The following is a 23,406-nucleotide window of genomic DNA, read 5'->3' on the forward strand; positions in this document are numbered from 1 at the left end:
TTTAAGGCGGGAGAGGGCTTTAGATACAAAGGGGGTAGAAAGAATACATCCTTGAGAAGAACACAAGAGTCTGTATGGGTCATAACGAGAAATTAGGGCTGAGATGTAAGGAGGGGCAGAAGATTGTAAAGCTATAAAAGTGAGGAGAAGAATGGAGTGTGAGATGCGGGATTTGATCGGAAGCCAGGAGAGGGATTTCATGAGGGGAGATGCTGAGACAGATCTAGGAAAGAGTAGAGTGATTCTGGCAGCAGCGTTTAGGATAGATTGTAGGGGAGACAGGTGAGAGGCAGGAAGGCCGGACAGTAGGAGGATACAGTAATCAATACGGGAGAGAATGAGGGCCTGAGTCAGAGTTTTAGCAGTCGAGCAACAGAGGAATGGGTGTATCTTAGTGATATTGCGGAGGAAAAGGCGAAAGGTTTTAGATATGTTTTGAATGTGAGGGGCGAATGTGAGAGAGGAGTCGAGTGTGACCCCTAGGCATCGTGCTTGGGCTACTGGGTGAATGATCGTAGTTCCAACAGTAATGTGGAAAGAGGTAGTAGGGCCAGGTTTGGGAGGAAGTATGAGGAGCTCTGTTTTAGCCATGTTGAGTTTAAGGCGGCGGAGGACCATCCAGGATGATATAGCAGAGAGTCATTCAGAAACTTTGGTTTGTACAGCAGGTGTAAGGTCGAGTGTTGAAAAGTACATTTGTGTGTCGTCAGCATAGAGGTGATATTTAAACCCAAAAGATGTTATTAGGTCACCTAGAGAGAGTGTGTACAGAGAAAAGAGAAGAGGTCCCAGGACAGAGCCCTGGGGTACCCCCAGAAAGAGATCAATAGAGGAAGAGGAGGTGTTAGCAGAAGAGACACTGAAAGTACGATGGGAGAGGTAGGATGAGATCCAGGATAGAGCTTTGTTCCGAATACCAAGAGTATGGAGAATGTGAAGGAGAAGAGGGTGGTCCATGGTGTCAAATGCTGCAGAGAGGTCGAGTAATATGAGCAGTGTGTAATGACCTCTGTCTTTGGCAGCATGGAGGTCATCAGTTATTTTAGTGAGGGCTGTTTCCGTGGAGTGAGGAGTGCGGAAGCCAGATTGTAGAGGGTCTAGGAGAGAATAGGCGTTGAGAAAATGGAGCAAGCAAGAGAATACAAGACGTTCAAGGAGTTTAGAGGCAAAAGACAGGTAGGGTCAAGCTTGCTGTTTTTGAGTAATGGTATACTGTAACTGTTGCATGTTTGAAGGAGGATGGAAAGGTTCCAGAGCAGAGGGAGGAGTTAAAAATGTGTGTGAGCATAGGGATTATAGTAGGAGCAAGAGGTTTTAGGAGATGGGAGGGAATGGGGTCAAGAGAGCAAGAGATAGAGGGAGAAGAGGCGATCAACAGCGACACATCCTCTGAGACAGTGGAAAAAGAGTCAAGGAAGGCAGGAGGAGAGTTAGGAAGAGGTGTAGGATGGGAGGAAGAAACAGGGGATGTTCTGACGTATGGCTTCCACCTTTTCCTTAAAATAGTCAGCAAAGTCCTGAGCGGAGATGGAGGAATGAGAGGCAGCTGAGGGTGGTTTGAGTAGAGTATCAAAGACAGAGAACAGTCGGCGTGGGTTAGACTTGTGCATGTTGATTAGTGAAGAAAAGTAGGCTTGTTTAGCTTGCGAGAGGGCAGAGTTGAAACAGGATAGCATAAATTTGTAGTGAAGGAAGTCTGCTAGAGTATGAGATTTCCTCCAGAGGTGTTCAGAGGAACGAGTGGAGGAATGCAGCATGCGCGTGTGGGAATTTAGCCAGGGTCTAGGGTTTGAAGGGCGAGGGCGGCAGAGAGAAAGCGGGGCATGTAGATCAAGAGAGGAGGACAAGGCAGAGTTGTAGTTCCTGACCAGGTTGTCAGGGTCTGTAGCAGAGTTGAGAGAGGAGAGGGAGGAGCTCAAAGTCAGATAAGTGAATAGAGCGCAGGTTTCTGCTGAACCGGGGGGGGGGGGGGGGGGGAGGTGGAGAAGGGGAGAAGCGAGATAGAAAGAATGAGATGAGGTGATGGTCAGAGAGAGGAAATCGGAGAGAGAGAAGTTTTTAGTGAAAACCAGGTCTAAGTTGTGGCCATCCTTGTGGGTGCTGGCTGCAGTCCACTGTCGAAGGCCAAAAGAAGAGGTCAGTATTGTGCTGTGGGCTCCAAAATGGCATCCACCACATATTTTGTGCGTCCAAAATGGTGCTCCCGTCTGGAATCAGGACCACATGGGCTTGTTGCAAAAATGCAAGCCTTTTGCAAAAATGCAAGCCTTTTGCCAAATTGCAAACTTTCGGCACCAAGTCCAGGCACGACCCCCCAAAGTGACTGGCTCAGCCGTAGCCATGTCATCCTTCAAACCGCACCGCCTTGCCTCTAATTCCACCCAGGGGAGGGGTAACACCAGCAACCAACCACTCAGAGCCTGCCTTTGCTCTGGGAGGAGTCCGCAGCCTGCTGCACCCACTTCATTCACAAAGAGCTGAACAAGAGAGACGAGCCACTGTACAACCAGCTGTACACTTGCAATGATACTGAGGACTTGGAGATTTCCAATTACAATCTCCCTGGAGGTTAGCTTGTGGTCCTAGTGAATGGCTAGACCCATCTGCGGTGTGTCTATCTGCACTGCCAGCTAACCGGAGGCCATGTCAGCCTTGATGCACGGTGTCAACACTGTGGCACGTTCTATATGCGGCCTGCCAGCCCTGAGGCTCCCGCTTTGTTTGTACCTATCCACCGGGTTTCTAAACCAACCAGTGGGACCCCTACAGGTTCTCCTGTTGCGGACATTGTGGGCCTGTGTGCCCTGACCATCCCGCCCGGATGCTTAAATGGTCCAGTGCCACCTGTATCTACCTTCGCTGACAGCCAAGCCCTCCAGCGTTATGGTATGGCCTACCCTGAATTGTACGCTGCAGGGCCAACCGTGGGCCCGTGTGCCCTCATGTCGTCCTACCGAACTGCAAGTGTGCCGGTACCTAACTCCCAGCCCGTTGTGATGTTGCTAGCGATCTAAGGACTCAGACCTGTGCTTGCTGCGGATCTGGAGTGTGAGTGGACTGTCCCAGGGGTATCGGGTGCGGTTCCCCAGGTGATCCAGAAGCAGGTAAGCTCCATACGACTGGTCGCCTGGGCAATTGACTTGGCCCTGCATCCCGTCCTGGCGGAGGTGTCCCAATCCGTCCTTGAAAAAGATGACAGCAGCCGGGCGGGACTTGCGGAGAAGAGCCCATCCCTTATGTGCCATCCGAAGAAGAGTTCCAGTCCAGACGCATCCATCCCGGAGGCTATGGATGTTCCGGAACATCGGAGGAGCTCCAGGCCTAAGGATGACGCCGCCAAATACCCGCCTGTGGAGGAATCGCAGGACGTCTCTTACCTTCAAGCGGGTGAGGCTCCCATCTCCTACATCTTCCTGGCTTCATCTGTGGCCTAACTGAACGAGGCGCAGGCGGGGCCTTGTTCGGTGTGCTGCGGGGTGATGAACTTCCGGTTCAACCGGATGTAATGTCATCGCCGCCGCATAACTTGAGCCTGCCCGGTGGTCTCGCGAGACTGTCTCTGAGTGTGTCACGATGTGCTCACCACAAACAAGGCGTGACCACAGAGCCGAGGTGGGGATGGATATAAACACAACCCACACCCGCATGGGCGCATCTGGAGGGTAGATTGGTCGAAGTAACCGGGTCGAGGTTGGAGAGGTACAGATAGTCGATATACTTGCTGGGGTCAGGGTTGGAGAGGTACGGATCGTTGCAGGTACTATTAGCCGGGGTCCGGGTTGGAGAGAGTAGAATGGTCGTTGTACGGATGCCGAGGTCAGGGTTGGAGAGGTGCGGATTGTCGTAGTTAGCCGCAGTCAGGAGTTCAGAAGAGCGTAGTCCAAAACAAGCCGGGTCAATGACAGAGAGCTGCGAACAAGAGGACAAGACTGCGAGGCTAGGAAGCATTGAACACAATGGAACATTTTAAGGATAATCTTATTAAGACCTCTGTAGTCAATGCAGGGGCGAAGAGATCCGTCCTTCTTTCTTACAAAAAAGAATCCTGCTTCGGCTCCAGAAAAGGACTTCCGGATGAACCCTTTTTTTTAGATTTTCTTGAATGTAGTCGGTCATGACTTTGGTTTGTGGGAGTGAGAGCGGATAAGACCTCCCCCTGAGAAGAACTGAACAGGGTAAAAGGTGAATAGGACAATCGAAGGGACAATGCGGTGGTAGAACCTCTGATCTTGCCATGTCAAAGACATTGCGGAATTTGAAATATACCTCGGGTAAAGAGCTCTTCTCTTTTCTGGGAGTGACCAACCCACATATCTTTTGAGCGGAGACCACGTCTTCTGCACAAAGGGTGCTCCACTGGATAGGTTCTTTATTGGTCCAGTTGATACGGGGGTTATGGTGTTGAAGCCATGGAAGACCCAGAATCACTTCGACAGAAGGGGTGTGAATCACGTCCAGATGGATCGCCTCCCTCTGATCCTCACTGGTCTGTAAGTGGAAGACAATAGTCTGCATACAAATGAAGGCTGGTTGTAACGACTGACCGTTGACGGCTTCTAATCTAACCGGAATCCTTTTGTGGACAAGCGGGATGTTATTCCTCTCAGCGAAGCCTTGGTCAATAAAGTTGCCTCCAGACCCGGAATCCACGAAGGCAAAGGCGGTGGTCTGAAAACCCTTACCGGTAAGAGAAACTGGAACCAATATTCTGGTTGACAAGGTCTTTTTGGTAATAGGGGAAGTGGAGAGTGTTCCCAAAGAGATTCCCCTGGACCTCAATGTGAGCTGACGTTTCCCAACTTATGAGGGCGACAAAGTACCTGATGTCCGGAGTGACCACAATACAGACAGAATCTGGCGTTGCGTCGGTGTTGCTTCTCAGAAGGAGACAGTTTATTGCCACCCAGTTGCATGGGTTTGGGAGTGTCGGAGAGAGAAGATTCCGACGCTCCGGAATGGAAAGAAGACGATCTTTGTTCCCAGATGGGGAAGCCCAGGCCAGAGCATCATTAGTGAGTAGTGAGATAATATACGCCATTTTGGATCTGTGGGAAGGAAAGCGAGAAGGCGTGATCTCGAACTGGATGAAGCAATGGTTCAAGAAACCTCGGCATCCATGCGGATCTCCGGCATAGCGGTTGGGATTCGGGAGTCGGGGTTCAGAAGTTGTGGACACAGACATAAGGCTAGGCGTAGGGGTGGTAGAACCCGACGGAATGGGAGTAGGAGGAGGGACTTGTGTCTAGACAGAGAGAGAGGAGGTTCTGTTGTAGTAAGTCCATACGTCGGTTGTTCTGTTCAAGATATTTCTCTATTTTAGAGAACATGTTGGCGTGCGTGCTCAAAACTTGCCCCACCTCGGCAGGGTCCATGTTTGTTGGGCTGAGCATACTGTCACGATGTGCTCACCACTAACAAGGGGTGACCGCGGGGTCAAGGTTGGGATGGATATAAACACCACCCACAGCCGCGTGGGCGTGTCTGGAATGTAGGTTGGTTGAGGTAACCGGGTCGGGGCTAGAGAGGTACGGATAGTCGATATACTTGCCGGGTTTAGGGTTGGAGCGGTAGGGATCATTGCAGGTACTATTATCCGGGGTCCGGGTTGGAGAGAGTAGAATGGTCATTGTACGGATGCCAAGGTGAGGGTTGGAGAGGTGCGGATTGTCATAGTTAGCCGGGGTCAGGAGTACAAAAGAGCGGAGTCCTAAACAAGCCGGGTCAATGACAGAGAGCTGCGAACAAGAACTTCCGGTTGAACCGGATGTAATGTCACCGCTGCCGCAGAACTTGAGCCTGCCCGGTGGTCTCGCGAGACTGTCTCTGAGTATGTCACGATGTGCTCACCACAAACAAGGCGTGACCACAGAGCCGAGGTGGGGATGGATATAAACACAACCCACACCCGCATGGGCGCATCTGGAGGGTAGATTGGTCGAAGTAACCGGGTCGAGGTTGGAGAGGTACAGATAGTCGATATACTTGCTGGGGTCAGGGTTGGAGAGGTACGGATCGTTGCAGGTACTATTAGCCGGGGTCCGGGTTGGAAAGAGTAGAATGGTCGTTGTACGGATGCCGAGGTCAGGGTTGGAGAGGTGCGGATTGTCGTAGTTAGCCGGGGTCAGGAGTACAAAAGAGTGGAGTCCAAAACAAGCCGGGTCAATGACAGAGAGCTGCGAACAAGAAAACAAGACAAGACTGTGAGGCTAGGAAGCAATGAACACAATGGAACATTGAATTATGCTCAGCCAATTTGCGAGTGGGGCAGCTGAGCATACGTAGGAGCGAGCAACCAATGAGAAACCTGCAGCGTGGAGGTGTGTCTGCAGCGAGGGATGAGATAGGTGAATCTGGAGCATGAATCAGGTGAGATGAGGATTCCTGGTAATTTTCTGCGGAGGAGGGATCTGTGTGCGCCGAACGCGCGCTTTGTGCGCGCGGTGCGCACCTCTGATGTCAGCACGGGAGTGCAAATCATCCGTGGAGGCATAAAGCCTGGAGCAGGGTGCATGTGCGTGAGTCAACCGCGGAGCAGTCCCCGACGAAGCGGCGTGCGTATCAGCGGGGAGAGCGGAGCTAAGAGGGGAGCGCGCCGAGGGTGGCGTGACTCCCTGATCCTTACAGAGTGCTGATGTCAGCAAGTTGGTGTCGCTAGCACCTGCGGAACCACTGCTATCCCCACAGCGGTGAGTGCTGGACTACTTGTTGCCTATGCCCCCTGCTATGTGGCTCAATGCAAGGAAAGTGGTCACCGGATCCCCATTACCGCCCCAATACCACCTCCTTGGGGTAGGGTAAGGCTAAGCCCACAGTACATGGACAGGTCATGGACATTGCTAGGCCCCAGTCATCGGCCCTGCCCACTCCTGTCCCTGCCCAGGTCACTACCCTTGACCCTACCACCTCCACATTTGTACTATCCAGGTTCCCAAGTGAAAATGTGTCCCCTGGGTTATCTCTTGATATACGGGATTGGAGTTTTGGGATGGGGATAGCAACTGATGAATCTGAGAGTGATATACCTGTGTCTAGCTGTATAAAAAGGTCTATGTCTAGGGGATTTTTCAGATCTTTCAGGGAATCGTCAAGGTCACAATCTCAGTAGTCTAATTAATACCGTTGGAGTATCTTCCCAGATGTGTACAAGGCCAAGTAGTTCCAGGCCTGAACCTATGTCTGGGAACCCCGTAAGTGGTGGGACCCTATGTTCCATGGCTATGTCACCAGCATGGATAGAATCAGGTTCTTGCTGGTAGATGGTCCCAAAGGGGATCACTGATGGAGAAAAGGCCACTACTCCCCAGAGGATACAGCTGAAGCCATTTGTCAATGGCTGGGAGAAATTAATTTAGGTATCAGGATACCTAGGGACCCCTCCATTCTATACCAGGAGGTAGACCCTAATGAACCTAAGTTTTGGGTCTTACCTGGCCAGGGAGCTGGCCCCAAAATACTAAAGCTCAGCTGAGCTGACTGGGCAATTAAGAACAGGTACCGTCAGTCTCATGTTTACGATTTCCCCTATGTACCCGAGCTGATCATGTAGGAGATAGAGGAGAATAGTCATGATTGGCTCAAGCAAGCCGTGCTGGCCTATCTTAGGGCCAAAACCAGTATGAAGGAGTTCATCATCGAGTCTCTCATATGTACCATCATGGGGGAATGGATGATAGGGACCTGTATTTTTATGGACTGGGTAGAAGTCTGACAGGAGGCTGGTGCCCCTAAGGTATATTTTGTTTGGGTAATGGATTTTGAGGGATGGGTAATCAAAAAGCCTGATCCCAAATATTACAAGTAGTACCCCTATTCTTCATGTTGGAAGAAGTAGTATATCATCACTGTAATCGGTGGATGATTTGGGTCCCTGCTGTCTGTATAGGTATTCTGGTTATGTTGTATCATCATATGAGTAACCTGTTATCTTGCAGGGTCCAGAATGATGGATGACCCGCGGCCACACCAGGTTTCTTCCCCATGGGAGTATTTCCGGCTTCTGAGACAACCCCCTCACATTCTATTAGTATTCAAAAACAAGTGCATTCACCTGGATGCAAGGGCATTTGGTTATTTCCAAATCCTGGTGTGCCCGTGGGTCATGAGGAGAGGGTTGGAAAACACTGCATTACTTGCTGTATAACTGCCATAACTGAGGAAAACCTCTGTGAGGTTGTACACTATAAACTAATGTTGGTCCAATAAAAGGTATCATACTACTTACTTTATGTTCCCCCTTTTTTTACATTTACGTACCTTAGTGAACATTTGCTTTGCTCCGAAGTTTTGGATCAAACAGCAATAACCATTAATGAAAAAACCAGGCCAGGATATGGAACAGAACCCCATTCCCAGTGCACCTAAGAGCCAAGCAAGCCAAAGTCTTCAGAGAAATTATCTTCAAGCCTAAAAAATACAAAGTACGTACATTTTATTGTAAGCAAAGACATTGTTATTTTATCTCTCTTTTTGCCTTTTCGTCTTGGAGCTTTTAACCTCTAACACTTTTTTATTGTAAGTACTTTTTCAACTATTCATATATTTTTGTATTTAAATGATTTCAAATTGTTAATGAGGACTAGTAAAAAAAAGCTTTACAGTGAGGAAGGCTGACAATAAATTGACATCAGAATCATTGCTACCATATAAAAGTAATAGGGGCAATCTATTTGAGATATTTCAGACCATACTGTATAAAAGGCTAGATTCCAAGATAAAATAAGACCCTAACATTCTGAAGCAGGGTACCTTGCTTTGAAAATCATAAGTATTTAGTGCATTATGTGAAGGGATAACATACAGTACACTCTATAATGAGTAGTACTGTACTTCAGTATTAGTTTATACATTTTTTATTTGGACTAACAATTGATAATATAAAACAAGCTAGAGAGAGAGAGAGAGAGAGAGAGAGCTCTTGAAAGCTTGTCTTATACTTTAATATCAATTATAAATCCAAATAAAAAAGGTATCACCTAATAATTACATTGTACTATTGCTGCTTGACTAACACGGCTATTTCTATTTCTTTGTCTATAATGAATCATTATTAAACCTTTAACCCCAAAAAAGTCACTTTTCAAATTGTTCCGTATGATGCAGGGGAAGGGGGATTCAAAACTTTTCCCAGGTACAGTTTCAGTGCTCAGAAATCTCCACCACACAGCATAATGCAAGGACATGAAGCGTATTTTTGCATATTGTTCTCTATGGGGAAACGGCAGAAATTGCCCGATATTGTTAAGGCCACAAAATTGGTTGGCTTCATTCTGAAGGTGCAAGTGCTGCATTGAATTTTACAAATAGACAAGTTTCTGTGCAAAAACAACAACTTTATTATTTATTAATAATAATATTAATAAGTGTTAGCCCTCTTTCCTACGCTCTAGAGTGACTAATGGTACTGTACACACCTGTTGGCTCAAGGAGATCTGGGTCTCCGCTAGCTGGGAGCCTGGGGTAATAGTTTTAGTACTGGCAGCGCCTCCACTTACCCAGAGTCCCCAATGAGTAAGATTCCCCTGGGTAAGAACAATAGCAACACACATCAGATTGTAACTGTTTACTACTAATTATTAATAGAACCTTATCTGATAGGCAAAGCAATAACATACATATAACACACGATGTATCCTTAACCACTACTTGCAATATAACACTTGTGGCTCGGCCATTCTCATAAGGAGAAATGTCACTATCCCGTCACCGCGTGCCCCCACACCGTGTCCATATAGCTAAAGATATGTATATAGGCTCAGTCCTTTGGTCACTCCATCTAGTGTCCCCAAAGAGTGTTCCCTAAGGCGGGATCAGCGCCTGTTGACCGGTGTTGGTGCACTTAGTAAATACCTTCTGGTCACTGGGGTGACCGGCAACAACTTCACAAAGGATCCGCCGATCCAGCGCAGTCTCTCCCGAGTAGTGGATGATGCACAGCAGCCTGGGCCCAAACGAATGTCACCAACCGCAGCTCCGCGACACTGTGTCCCTATCTGTCTATGCAGTAAGGGGCATGTGTCGCTACCAATATAGGGCGTCCCTGCAGCACCACAAGCTATAGTGACTCAGGGAATACTCTGGGGCCTGAGGGAAAGATCTAACCTACGCAGGTGGGTCACGGACCCCCTGCGCCCACACTACCTCTCCCCTTGATCCTCCATGCCCTCTGACTAGCGTGGTCTCTCCCCCACGCTTCCCTTTCCTGCCTCCCGCGATCCCTGGCCTCCTATTCGCTCTCTGGCGTCAGGTGACTTCGCAGAGGCTCCTGGGAGTTGTAGTTTACTTGCCGAGCCTCTTTTGATTTGTCGCCCGTTCGCGCGCTTTGCACTGCGCCTGCGCAGCCCTCTGACTCTGACAGCTGCTCCTGACTAATGCGCAACAACATGGCTGTGCCCTGTGCTGCCGGGCCGCTGCGGAAACTTCCTCCCAGAGACACGCTGCAGCGAATGTAAAAGCAAAACTGAGACATCCCTACATAAGTAAAGGGGATGTTACTGATCTGCTTTAAATGCAACAAATGTCCTGACCTTGAACCAGCCTTTAAAATGTATCTTTGAATTACAAATCACATCACAAATGGTTGCAGCTTATTTTATATGCAGTACATATTTGATATTTTCCAAAATGGTTGTGCTATGATCTGTGATGTAATGATAATCATTAAGGGACATGGTTATACAGCCGGAATGTTTTCAAGATTTCCTTAACATCTATCAATCTTGCGGCAGCCCAGACCAAAGGTGAGACGAGGGTGTTTGAGCGATGAAATATTGGGATGAAGAAAAGAACGCTGCACCTTTCATTGATAAGCATTCTGTAAGTACAATACTTACCTGAGCATTACATTGTATTAGACTGCTCTTCCCCATTAACACTTTTGCTCTTCTTTTTCTATTCTATCTGCAACTCTAGATGAAGGTTGCAAGCAAGTCTACAAGAAAGCAGCAGACACTGGTGATCACTACTGATGGAAGAATTGGAAGAATACTGACCATTGGACACTTTGTAGTAGTTATTGAGACTTTAATTCACCTGTTTAAGAAGAATAATTTTTTACTTGTTACAGAATGCATTAATATTTGTTCACACTTTGTTAGTATAAGTTTGATGAATGTACAAGTAATTGACTTGTTTTTTCACTGGATTTACACACATTGATTCACTAATTCTATAATAAAGAAATATCATTTTTTCTGCTTTCTTTTGGTGGTGGTATTCTCATTATTAACAATTTCTACAGAGTTTTATCTTTCACTTTTGGGAGCGCATTATCTTCTTTCTTTGTGTTACACAGAGTGGGCTCAGGGATGCAGGTCTGCCTATCTCGACTGTCCCAGGAAGAGAGCGGCTAAGCTAGACGCCACTATACTCTTGAATAAGAAATGCCACACAACTCCAACCTTTCGGTTTTTCTCCTTACAAAATCTCTGATTATTGTTGGCTGTGGGATCATATTGCTTTGCTTCAGTTATGTTCATCTGACACTAGGGGGAGCTCAGAACACAGATTTAGTGTAATTTGTTTGAGGCTATTTCTATGGAGCCCAGATAATTCAATTGTGCTGGCTGTGGATGTGCTGCATAATGAGTGTCCACCTGACATGCTGTTCCCGCCCAGTAGATATGTGGGACACTGCTATTTCTTACAAAATGTTATCACTTACAAAAATACACGGCAATGAATGGGTAAAGATAAATACTACAGGGAACAATGCACGTATATACAGTACTTATATAATACTATACTATAATACAAATGATAGCTATGAATCCCTTAAAAAAAAAAGTGTTAATGCTCTGGCCTTGGGACTAGAACTTTTTTTTGTTTATTCAAAAAATACTTTGGAATGACACCATGGTATACTAAGCAACTGCGTGCGTTTGAATAAAAGGACACTTACTACCCATTCACTTGAGTGGGTTGTAAGATGTGTTATGGTTTAAACACTAATGAGTAAATACTGACATGCCTAACTGTGCTGAGACAAGCAACATTTTTAGATCTCATGAACCTGCTATGACCAGGTATTTACATACTGGAGCAGGTTGCTGCATTAATACACAGGGCCATGTTTACTAAGCAATGCTACTCTAAAATACATCATCCAGCATGGCTTAGTGAATGGGCGTAAGGTGTCTTCAAGCACAGAAGGTGTTTTATGGAGTAACACGCTTAGTAAACATGACCCTTCATGTTTATGGCTTATTCACTTGAATGGGGCAATAAGGTGTCTTCCGGCATAAGAGGTATCTTATGGAGAAACAGTGCTAGGTAAATATGGCCAATAATCCTAGTTGTTTCAGGAAGGATCAGTTCTTCCCTCTCTCTTATGCACACTGCCTATCTCTTTTACGTGTTGTAGGATATAAACTAAAAATCACCTTGAGCGTTAATGTCATAAATTTGACATTAGGGAAGCTGGAAAGAAAAATCGATTGCAAGCCATATAGGGCATGAATTTCCTGAGCCTGTATTGAGTCACTAGAAGAAAATGCAGTCGAGTCGCTGCACCTTTGTCCCGCAACTATGAGTGTTGAGTCCGTGCAAAGCACACTCAGGCACATGATAATGCTACGTTAAAATACTCCACCCGGTATTACCCTTTATGCATGCAAGATAAATTACATAAGCATTATTAGTAGATAGATGTTCTACTTGAAAAAATGTTTCCGAAATAAACAAATTAAAGAATGAAGTGTTCTTCCAGGGTTAAAAAATGAATTGAAACCATTTTCTAGGATACCATCCTCCACAAACATCAGTGCATCAAAACAATAAATTGAATTGATGTTTTTTGGGAAAACCCCTAATGTGCTCTGAGGAATCCCCGCCAATAATTGATAGGCAGTGTCATCTCTGGCCTCTCCCTTATTAAGATCATTTTGTTCACGGTGATGGTAACGAAGACGTGATGAATGTCATTTACAGGAAAAGACAAGTGATTCCTGGCCTTCAGTAAACTTTACTAGTGCTGTACCAGATACATTTTGTTATAAGAGACGATAATTACAACGAGTAGTTTTGGTTACACTTAAAAAATATGCTGAGTACATTTATCAAAGTCAGTAGTTGACCGTGTGTATTTTTGGAGGGATAAGTGGAGATTGTGACTTTTTGTATAACTGGTGTGTGATTGGGGAAAAAAACTATTTCCATCTCTTTTTATTAAATGGATTTGGTAAAACAGTATTTATTCTTTATTCAATGTATTTATGGGGAATTTATTTTTCCCCTTATGAGATATCATTGGATGATATGTCACTGGGTTTCTTTGTTTGCCTTCCTCTGGATCAATAAGTTAGTATAGATATAGGATAAAGTATCTGTTGTCTAAATTTAGCATAGGTTGAACTTGATGAATGTACGTCTTTTTTCAACCTCATCTACTATGTAGCATAGGTTGTTCGGCAATGGGAGGTACTGTATCTGGTCCTTTATTTAGGTAGGCATTGATTAAAGTGTGGAAGTCCTTAATGGTTACATTAAGTTCTCTATGTCCTAGTATGGGCTTTTCTAACATAACAGGGATGGGCAGGTTATCATCCACGTTAGATACTGTATCGGAGCAGCAAATATAACGCAGATCATTGAAGGACGAATTATAACACCAGATAAATACATCATGTAAAAATAACCTGTAGGAAATGCCTCTTCGAATTAGAGGTTATGGGGATAATCTCATATAAATCTTAATCTCCTCTTCACTAATTTCACTTTTTCTGTATATTCCTCGCTGGGCTTTCTCCCTCACATGTAAGATCCTGGTCTTCTGTTCTCAAAGGCCAAGTGTGTTATCCCAGCATACTGTACAGTAATTTGTACACCATGATCAGTTTACAATGGTGTGTACATTTTGGTTGAATACTACCATTTCACAAGGCACGATATCTCTATCTGAATCTAAATACTGGGTTACCGTGAGTTACATTCACAATGCCCTCTCTCATTCAAGGGTGACCCCATATCCATAAGAATACAACTCTGCCCTGGAGGAGATAAAGGTTGTCAATGTACCTCACCCACTCAGACATACAGTATCAAGACAAGAACAATGTTAATGTGATCTATCATACATAAAGGACAATATTTAAGAAATGTATGTGAACAATTTGATAATTTTTTTGTTAATGTTGCATGGTTTGTGTTGTTTTTCTGTAATGAAACTCACAACAGTCACAAGAAAGATAATGAAATGTAACAAAACACCCTATTCTTTATGGGGAAATTTGCTTTGGCTGAATTTCAGGGAACTGCAACAAATGTACAACATTTTTGCACGTCAAGGATGTCGAAAATTGAACACATCCACAAATTTGTGTAAAGGTTTCACCCACTTATGGTCATCTATTGTTTGATAGTTCAAAGAAGCTGACACCAGGATTCCTTTGTTTGACTACTTTCAGAAAATATAACTTGTGCCGGGATAATTACATGAGAAAATAATGTTGTATTAAAAGTTTGTCTTATGTCAATGTTTCTTAAAACTATATGGAGCATCAAACTATTCAAATAATGTGTACACCATGAAAATTGATGTAAAAGGGGAATCTTATGCCAGATTCTGTTAGGAGGCAGTGTGCTGGTAGCTTTGAAAATCCTATTATCTTTTTATTATTATTATTTGTGTTAGTGTTGAATTTTGAAATTATAAGTATGGTGAGCAATACCAAAGTAATTTTGTGTAAAGTATGTTTTTCTTATAGTTCTTTTTTTTCTGTATTGTAATGTTGTTGTTTTCCCCAATAAAAAAACTATATGAATTTTTTTTTTGATGTAGTGATATATGCTGCAACATGCTGATTGTTTCCTATGCAAAACTTGTTAAGGATCTTTTCTAATTAGCCTACATTAAATGTTATTTAATTAAGGCCGGGAGAATATAATCTCACTCAAATTGCCTGAATATGTATTATTTGCTGTTATTTCTAATAATGCTCCACTGCTTTATTGTAGGATTTCCTTTTTCAGAAGATCCCTAACAAAAAAACACATTTAGCTTGCAGATACAAAAATATCTGAAATTTACCGATTTCAAAATAGATTTTTCACTGATATTTTGATTAAGATGGGAGCTTTATTTACTTCTGTATTAGCACTGCCACAAAATAAACTTTTACTATCATCAACTCATCTGATAAAAATAAAATGTTCTGCACACACATTTTTAACCCCAATCCTCCAAGGAAATACACACTTTTTCTAAATGAATTATTTTCAATTTTCTTGAAGAAGGTAATTCCCCTCCTATCTCCAAGTCATACTGTGGAACTTTATTTTAAAAAGTATGTTACTTCGATCCTTCTTCCTGTCAATGGTCATGACTTTATTAGTAGTTTCAGAGCTGCGAGGCTTACCCCATTCCCGTAAGCGCCCCCTCAGTTTGCACTTCATGCAAAACCACTGCTGACACATGCTGCGAGAAATACTGCACTCTGATCACAGAGAATATAGGAGACCAACAGCAGAATGGGGAGTTTGTCCTGCTACTGGAAACTTCACACAATTACAATCTGCCTGGCCGCTGAAAAACAAATGACAAAATGTGAAAAATACAACAAAAAAACATACAAAAGCTTAAAAACTAGAACAGAACTTGACAAGAAATGATGGCTTATTCAACAACTGCTTGGTCACTGGATGAGCCTTTCATGCAGACGGGAAGCTACTTACTGTACTGTAGCAGAATGAAGATGCTGATGGACAGCAATGGAATGTGGGGTGTTCTATGGCAGGAGACTGCTCGGTAAATATTGCCTGTGTATCTGAGAGGCAGAGCAGTCAAACAAGATGCACCAATAATGGATTCATAATAATAAGTGATCTGTAGCATGTCTAAAGGTGTATCAGAGTAAGCCAGAGTGGCCAGCAGGGCATTGCAAAGCAATCTGCCCATACCTCTGTAGTCTGTATAATCGAACAACAAAAAGAGCGGCTTGTTTTTATATACTGCACCATTTTCTGCTTGTTTTTTGGTCAAATGTACTGTAAGAAAGTGTTGTAAGTGAAATGTAGCCCACTTTGGTAGTGGCAACATTTTATGATTAATAAATGGTGAAAAATGATGCAAGCAGACACAACATTTGATACAGCGTGCAATACATAAAATGTGACTCAATGAAGCACCTCAATAACCTCTCCTGCTCACAATCCCCACTTCAAAGGCTGATAAAAATGTAGCAAAATTGAATCAAAGTACCTTGATACAAGATAAATATGCCTCAACCTACAAAATAAAGCAAATTGGACTGGTAAAAATATATGCACCTGGATTGAAAACTGATTGAAGGACAGACACTCAGAGGGTTGTCATAAATGGAACTTTTTCAGGTTGGGGTAAGGTTGTGAGTGGAGTACCTCAGGGATCGGTACTGGGACCCCTGCTTTTTAACTTGTTTATTAATGACCTTGAGGTTGGCATTTGGAGCGAAGTCTCCATCTTTGCTGATGATACTAAATTGTGTAAGGTAGTAGAATCAGAGCAGGATGTAATTTCTCTTCAGAAGGACTTGGAAAGACTGGAAACTTGGGCAGGTAAATGGCAGATGAGGTTTAATACAGATAAATGTAAGGTTATGCATTTGGGATGCAAGAATAAACAGGCGACTTACAAATTAAATGTGGATAAATTGGGGGAATCCTTGATGGAGAAGGATTTAGGAGTGCTTGTAGACAGCAGGCTTAGCAATAGTGCCCAAAGTCATTCAGTAGCTGCAAAGGCAAACAAAATCTTATCTTGCATTAAACGTGCAGTGGATGGAAGGGAAGTAAACATAATTATGCCCCTTTACAAAGCATTAGTAAGACCACACCTTGAATATGGAGTACAATTTTGGGCACCAATCCTTAGAAAAGACATTATGGAACTTGAGAGAGTGCAGAAAAGAGCCATCAAATTAATAAAGGGGATGGACAATCTAACTTATGAGGAGAGGCTAGCTAAATTAGATTTATTTACATTAGAAAAAAGATGTCGAAGAGAGGATCTGATAACTATATAGAAATATATTCAGGGACAGTACAAGGAGCTTTCAAATGAACTATTCATCCCAAGGGCAGTACAAAGGACTCAGGGGCATCCCTTTAGGTTGGAGGTAAGGAGATTTCACCAGCAACAAAGGAAAGGGTTCTTTACAGTAAGGGCAGCTAAAATGTTGCATTCATTACCCATGGAGACTGTGATGGCAGATACAATAGATTTGTTCAAAAAAAGCTTGGACATCTTTTTTGAAAGGTATACAGGGATATACCAAATAAGTAAACATGGGAAGTATGTGGATCCAGGGAGTAATCCGATTGCAAATTCTTGGAGTCAGGAAGGAATTTATTTTTCCCCTTATGAGATATCATTGGATGATATGTCAATGGTTTTTTTTGTTTGCCTTCCTCTGGATCAATAAGTAAGTATAGATATAGGATAAAGTATCTGTTGTCTAAATTTAGCATAGGTTGAACTTGATGGACGCATGTCTTTTTTCAACCTCATCTACTATGTAACTATGTAACTATGTAACAATAATATACATACACACATACACACACCTACCTTGCTGGAGACACGGAAGTTGGGCCCAGCCTGCCTCTCCTCTGCCTCCTCGTGTCTCTCCAGCAGAAAGCCGGCTCTGGTCAATGACATAGGATGCCCTAATATGGGCATATCCATATATAGGCATATTCATATTAGGACATCTTGCGTCACTGACCGTGCCTGCTTCTATTGCGGGAGACACGGAAAAGCAGGGAGAGAGAAGCAGAGAGGCAGGTTAGTTTTCTTTAGTTTTAGTTTAATTTACAAACATTTGGGCGTGGCAAACAATTTCCTTTGGTGCCAATGGTTTCGAAGAAGTTCCCGATGGAACGAAACGCGCATCGGGTGATGATGACGTCACGGTCATCTGTTCTGTAGCGCGACTGCAACAAAGGTTGCTAGTCATTCGGCCACGTTTTTATTCAAATGTATCCTGTTGTCTAGAAAGCTTAAATAAGATGTGGGCCATCCAGGCCACCACTAGCAGTTAGGGTCCTGCATTCTATTGCATTGTGTAACGGAGCCAAACTACCGATCACGCTGCATTATACAGCGACGGTCTGTAGTAACCTAATACACATAGCGATCAAAATTTAATAGGAGAGCGGACTAAGTATTCACCGACCTTTAATTAGCTGCTGTGCTACTGTTTAACTTTTACCAAGCCTCTTCTGGGAATATCTTCAAACAGCCCCTTTAGCTCCATTGCTACATTGTGTATCGGCCGACAGGACACCAAGTTGTGGTCACAATAGCAAGCAAGTGGGCGGATAAGAAAACTTACCAGGAGTGGAGGTCAATTGCTGCAACTGTGTATTCATGTTGTAGCAATCTCCTTTTCAATATATGTGTGTACTTTGGCTTCAATAATGAAGCATGCTGATTGCATGAGAATTAACTACACACTATAAATAAGATTAGTATCACTATTTGCAACAACTTCAATGGGTATACCTGGTAGTTAAATAATATGGCTCTGATTGTAATTGGCTTTAACAATTTATATTGAGATATACAGCTTCCCTTATTTAAGGCAGGCAGGACCATAAGCTTTTCGTGATATAAGACAACTACTTTTTTGCACAATACGATACACCAGATATTGATGCAAGCAGCTACCGCAATTATAACTATGGTGTAATTCACCAGTAGGGACACATTGTTCAACACAATTTTCACTGTGTCACTTATTATTATATCTCACTCACTGCAGGTTTGAGTAATACCCTGCAGTATACTTGTATAATTGTTTTACTTTTATGGATCTCACCACTGTTATTATACACGTTTACAGTATTCACCCCTCACATCACATTTACGATTAATGTATCCCTCCTTGAAGGATCAGGCACATCATTATGTGCAAGTGTTAGAAATTAACCACGGTTACTATGTGGCAGATTAAACCAGTGTCTCTTCATATATAAGGCTTACTTGGTTAACAAACGCCATTTGTTGAAATAGGGTTTAAATTATTCTTTTGCTACTTTAATAAAGATTTATATCAGTGGAGATGGATTTCCATTTCTTTCCAGTATTGACAATTTGAGTTCTATTTCTCAGAGGTTTAGTGCATTCTGCGTATGGGTATACTGTTCTCTTTTTGCATATCCATATATAGGCATATTCATATTAGGACATCCTACTGTCCGTGCCTGCTTCTATTGCGGGAGACACGAAAAAGCAGGGAGAGAGAAGCAGAGAGGCAGGTTAGTTTTCTTTAGTTTTAGTTTAATTTACAAACATTTGGGCGTGGCAAACAATTTCTTTTGGTGTGCCACGTGTGGCACACGTGCCAATGGTTTCGAGATCCCTGTCCTAATATGACAATTTGCCCAATGTTCTCCAAATCATAGATTATACTAGAGTTAAAAGTATTATTAGGTGTTTCCTATGTCCTATGTACTCCCCACACATCTGGTTGCAGTCGTCTTCTGTTCTGTAAGTATAATAATAGTTTCTCATATTTCTCCTGTGTCTTAAATACAGTACTCAGTATGTACAATGGAATATTGTGCAGGGCACCTTGTGTCTGATCTCTTAGATATACATACAGCCCAGATTCTAAATATAAATGATTGATGTGACCATAGAGCTCCTCCCCCTCCATATTACAAGAGAAACTTTCATCAAGTTCATTATTAAAGGATCAGCCCAATATAATGGGCAAATCTAACAGTGTTTAAACAATCCGATTCCTGAAATAGATTCATCCTCGCTAATGTAAAATGTTTACTTATGTGTTTGTATGTAAAAGTGAGCCTGTTTCAATTTACTTGAAGCTCTTGAATTTGAATGATATCTGGTAATTATTGTTCTCTCTCACTATTGTCTGGATCCTCAGGAGTCTATTAAATGTTTTATTGTGACATTACCCCCATTTAACATATCGATAGTCGTAATGCATATGCACAAAGGTGATTAGTGCCTCGTGTTAATCTGAAAAATATCAGATCGCTAACTTTCAATGGACGGCTCGCTTACTCGTATGCAAATCATATGCTAATGAGCGGTTAACCTAACAATGCAGATCCACAAACCTCTGTACATGTCAGTGCATGGAAATAATGTTATGATAATTAGGTCACATCAAAACCTGCTGTTACTCACATCCAAAGCATGATTATTATAGCGTTATTTCAGGGAATAGCCTACAAGCAAAAAGGCAGGTCTGAAGTGTTACTCAAATGATTGTACTGAGTGTAGGACTTAACCCTTCCATTACATACTGTATGTAGCGTGTCATGATTATGTAATAAACTATACTATGGTTTTTAGTGATTAAAGTGAATGTAAGATCTGTTTGTCTGACTTAATATTGTACACAATATTGACTGAAGTATGGGTGTACAATAGTGTGTCTACATGTTCTAACAATAATTACCAAGAGATAGAAATAGTGAACAAAACATTATTCCCACACACAGTTAATTTACTGTGTGTATAAAAAATATAAAAAACTAAATATAAAAAACAACATTAACAAAGAAACTATATACAGTTATCTCATCTGCTTCTTGCAGTCAAAATGCCAGGCTCACTAGGCAACCTGGTGCGAGGCCTGCCATGCCTCACTCTTGCCACGGGCACTGGAGGTGGCGTGGGCGTCTCCACAGCGGATGGAGGTGGAGAGGACAGCACCAAGGAGACCCCTGATGTGGGCAGGGACTCACTTGATGCTGCTGGGTGCTTATCATTAAAGGGTGGGTGGGAGACTGACTGCCTGGGACGGTGGGTGGGTGGGTGACTGACTGTCTGGGTGGGTTACTGACTGCCTGGGTGACTGACTGCCTGGGTGGGTGACTGACTGCCTTGATGGGTGGGTGCTTGATTTGGGTGACTGACTGCCTCGGATGACTGACTGCCTGGGTGGGTGGGTGACTGACTGCCTGGGTGGGTGACTGCCTGGGTGAGTGGGTGGGTGACTGCCTGGGTGGGTGACTGCCTGGGTGGGTGACTGCCTGGGTGGGAGGGTGGTTGACTGCCTTAACTGCCTTGGGTGGGTGCTTGATTTGGGTGACTGACTGCCTGGGATGACTGACTGCCTGGGTGGGTGGGTGACTGACTGCCTGGGTGGGTGACTGACTGCCTTGATGGGTGGGTGCTTGATTTGGGTGACTGACTGCCTCGGATGACTGACTGCCTGGGTGGGTGGGTGACTGCCTGGGTGGGTGACTGACTGACTGGGTGGGGGGGGGTGACTGACTGGGTGGGTGACTAACCTTGACTGACTGCCAGGGTGGGTGGGTGGGTGACTGACTGCCTGGGACGGTGGGTGGGTGGGTGACTGACTGTCTGGGTGGGTTACTGACTGCCTGGGTGACTGACTGCCTGGGTGGGTGACTGACTGCCTTGATGGGTGGGTGCTTGATTTGGGTGACTGACTGCCTCGGATGACTGACTGCCTGGGTGGGTGGGTGACTGACTGCCTGGGTGGGTGACTGCCTGGGTGAGTGGGTGGGTGACTGCCTGGGTGGGTGACTGCCTGGGTGGGTGACTGCCTGGGTGGGAGGGTGGTTGACTGCCTTAACTGCCTTGGGTGGGTGCTTGATTTGGGTGACTGACTGCCTGGGATGACTGACTGCCTGGGTGGGTGGGTGACTGACTGCCTGGGTGGGTGACTGCCTGGGTGAGTGGGTGGGTGACTGCCTTAGTGACTTAATACCTGGGTGGGTGGGTGACTGACAGCCTGGGTGGGTGGCTGACGGACTGCCTGGGTGGGTGGCTGACTGCCTGGGTGAGTGGGTGGGTGACTGCCTGGGTGGGAGGGTGGTTGACTGCCTTAACTGCCTTGGTGACTGAATGCCTGGTTGGGTGACTGACAGCCTGGGTGGGTGACTGACTACCTGGGTGGGTGACTGACTGCCTGGGTGGGTGACTGCCTGGGTGGGTGACTGCCTTGGGTTTGATTGCCTTGGGTGACTGCCTGGGTGGGTGAGTGACTGGGTGGGTGACTTGGGTGCCTGGGTGCTTGACTGACATTGATCGCCAGATGCTTCAGACGAAGGTTTGTCCATAGTTGTTGCCTCGCTTCCTCCCCTGTCCCCAATCCCCGCAGCTGCTGCCCAGGGCAGGAGGAAGGCAGGCTCGGGGGAAGGTGGGAGGTAGGCTCTTGGGGGGGTGCGGGAGGTAGGCTCAGGGGGGGCGCAGGAGGTAGGCTCGTGGGGTTGAGACTAGAGGGCTAATTATCGTGGGAGCATTAATGTTCTTCCCCACTGGCCCCTGGTCCCTGAGGCTGTTGCCTGGGGCAGGAGGCTGGCGTGAGGAGAGCTGGGTTGGCGGGTGCGAGGGGAGCTGGGATGTCCAGGCACTTCCCCTCCATCCCATGTTGTGAGCGGGGGGGAGCGGGTCCACCGTGCTTCAATGCGCATGCGCGCCGAGATCTCTGCGCATGCGCACGTGGATCACCAGCTGGCTTTTTGCACAACAAGCCAGAGGACCCGATCGCGCTGCCACCGCCGCCATACCCTGCGGCATTTTTATTTTTTATGACACTTTTTACAAAAATTATTATTACACTGGCAAGGCCGCGCAGGCTGACTCACCGGTCTCGGGACCCCAACCCCGGCAGACCCCCCCTGGTGGCGGGCCTGCATCCGTACACTCTCTTCTCTGACAACAAGAGAGATTATCCCCCACTGGACTCTACATAACCCAGCGGAGTGTAACCTCGCTGCTTGCTCTTCTCTTGGTCCCTAGACTCAACCCCCAGGGCTTGAGGCCCCAAAGGTCTATCCCTGTCTCCCACACTCCCTGGTGGAGTATGGGATAGAGGCTCCCACTCCCCTGTGGGAGGGGATAGAAGGTAAACAAGAGCCCTGGCTCCACTCTTCTACAACTCACTAAATTTGGAACTGCAGCTGCTTTTTTTTACCAGGGGAGGGGCTCCAGGTCTCAGCCCCGTACGGGCAGTATCCAGGCCATAAGCCACCCCCCCTGTCACTCAAGGGAACTGCTTACTTTCAGAATGCAGAATTAACCCTAACACTGCCTGCACTCATACCAGGACTTAAGTGTTAGGCAGGGAATCTAGTAGCTGCATGGCTACACAAATGACATATTATAATCAAATACAGTCATACAGAACATGAGTACATATTAGCATATTTGAATAGATTTTGTTGTCATAAACAGACATTTTTTAACATGTCTTTTTATTTAGAGAACATTTTAGCAGGACAAAAAACAGAGGCCCTGATCCACAAACTGTTGCTAAACTGTAGAAGGCCTTTACTCCCAGGTATATGAATGAGAGCTGAGGCACGTTACAGTTTATCACCCATTTGTGGAGCAATTACATTTAAAGGTACCTCCCTTTTTCAAGTATGTCCTGGGCACTAAGTTACGTAAAGTACTTTAAAGTGACTATTCCTAACATGTTTGCA

The 23,406-nt window shown here is 44.9% G+C and overlaps 1 long non-coding RNA gene across 3 annotated transcripts in view; it reads left to right on the top strand.

The window, feature by feature from the left end:
- Positions 1-11,141, top strand: part of LOC142487094 (uncharacterized) — a 174,914-nt gene extending 163,773 nt beyond the window's left edge. For all 3 annotated transcript variants that reach the window (XR_012799139.1, XR_012799141.1, XR_012799140.1), the window contains 3 exons: positions 8,259-8,417; positions 10,725-10,812; positions 10,909-11,141. This is a non-coding gene — a long non-coding RNA (uncharacterized LOC142487094). The remainder of the gene's footprint in view (positions 1-8,258; positions 8,418-10,724; positions 10,813-10,908) is intronic.
- Positions 11,142-23,406: the final 12,265 nt, after the last annotated feature.

The sequence above is a fragment of the Ascaphus truei genome, chromosome 2 (genome assembly GCF_040206685.1).
Source record: "Ascaphus truei isolate aAscTru1 chromosome 2, aAscTru1.hap1, whole genome shotgun sequence".
In the NCBI taxonomy this organism is placed as follows: domain Eukaryota; kingdom Metazoa; phylum Chordata; class Amphibia; order Anura; family Ascaphidae; genus Ascaphus; species Ascaphus truei.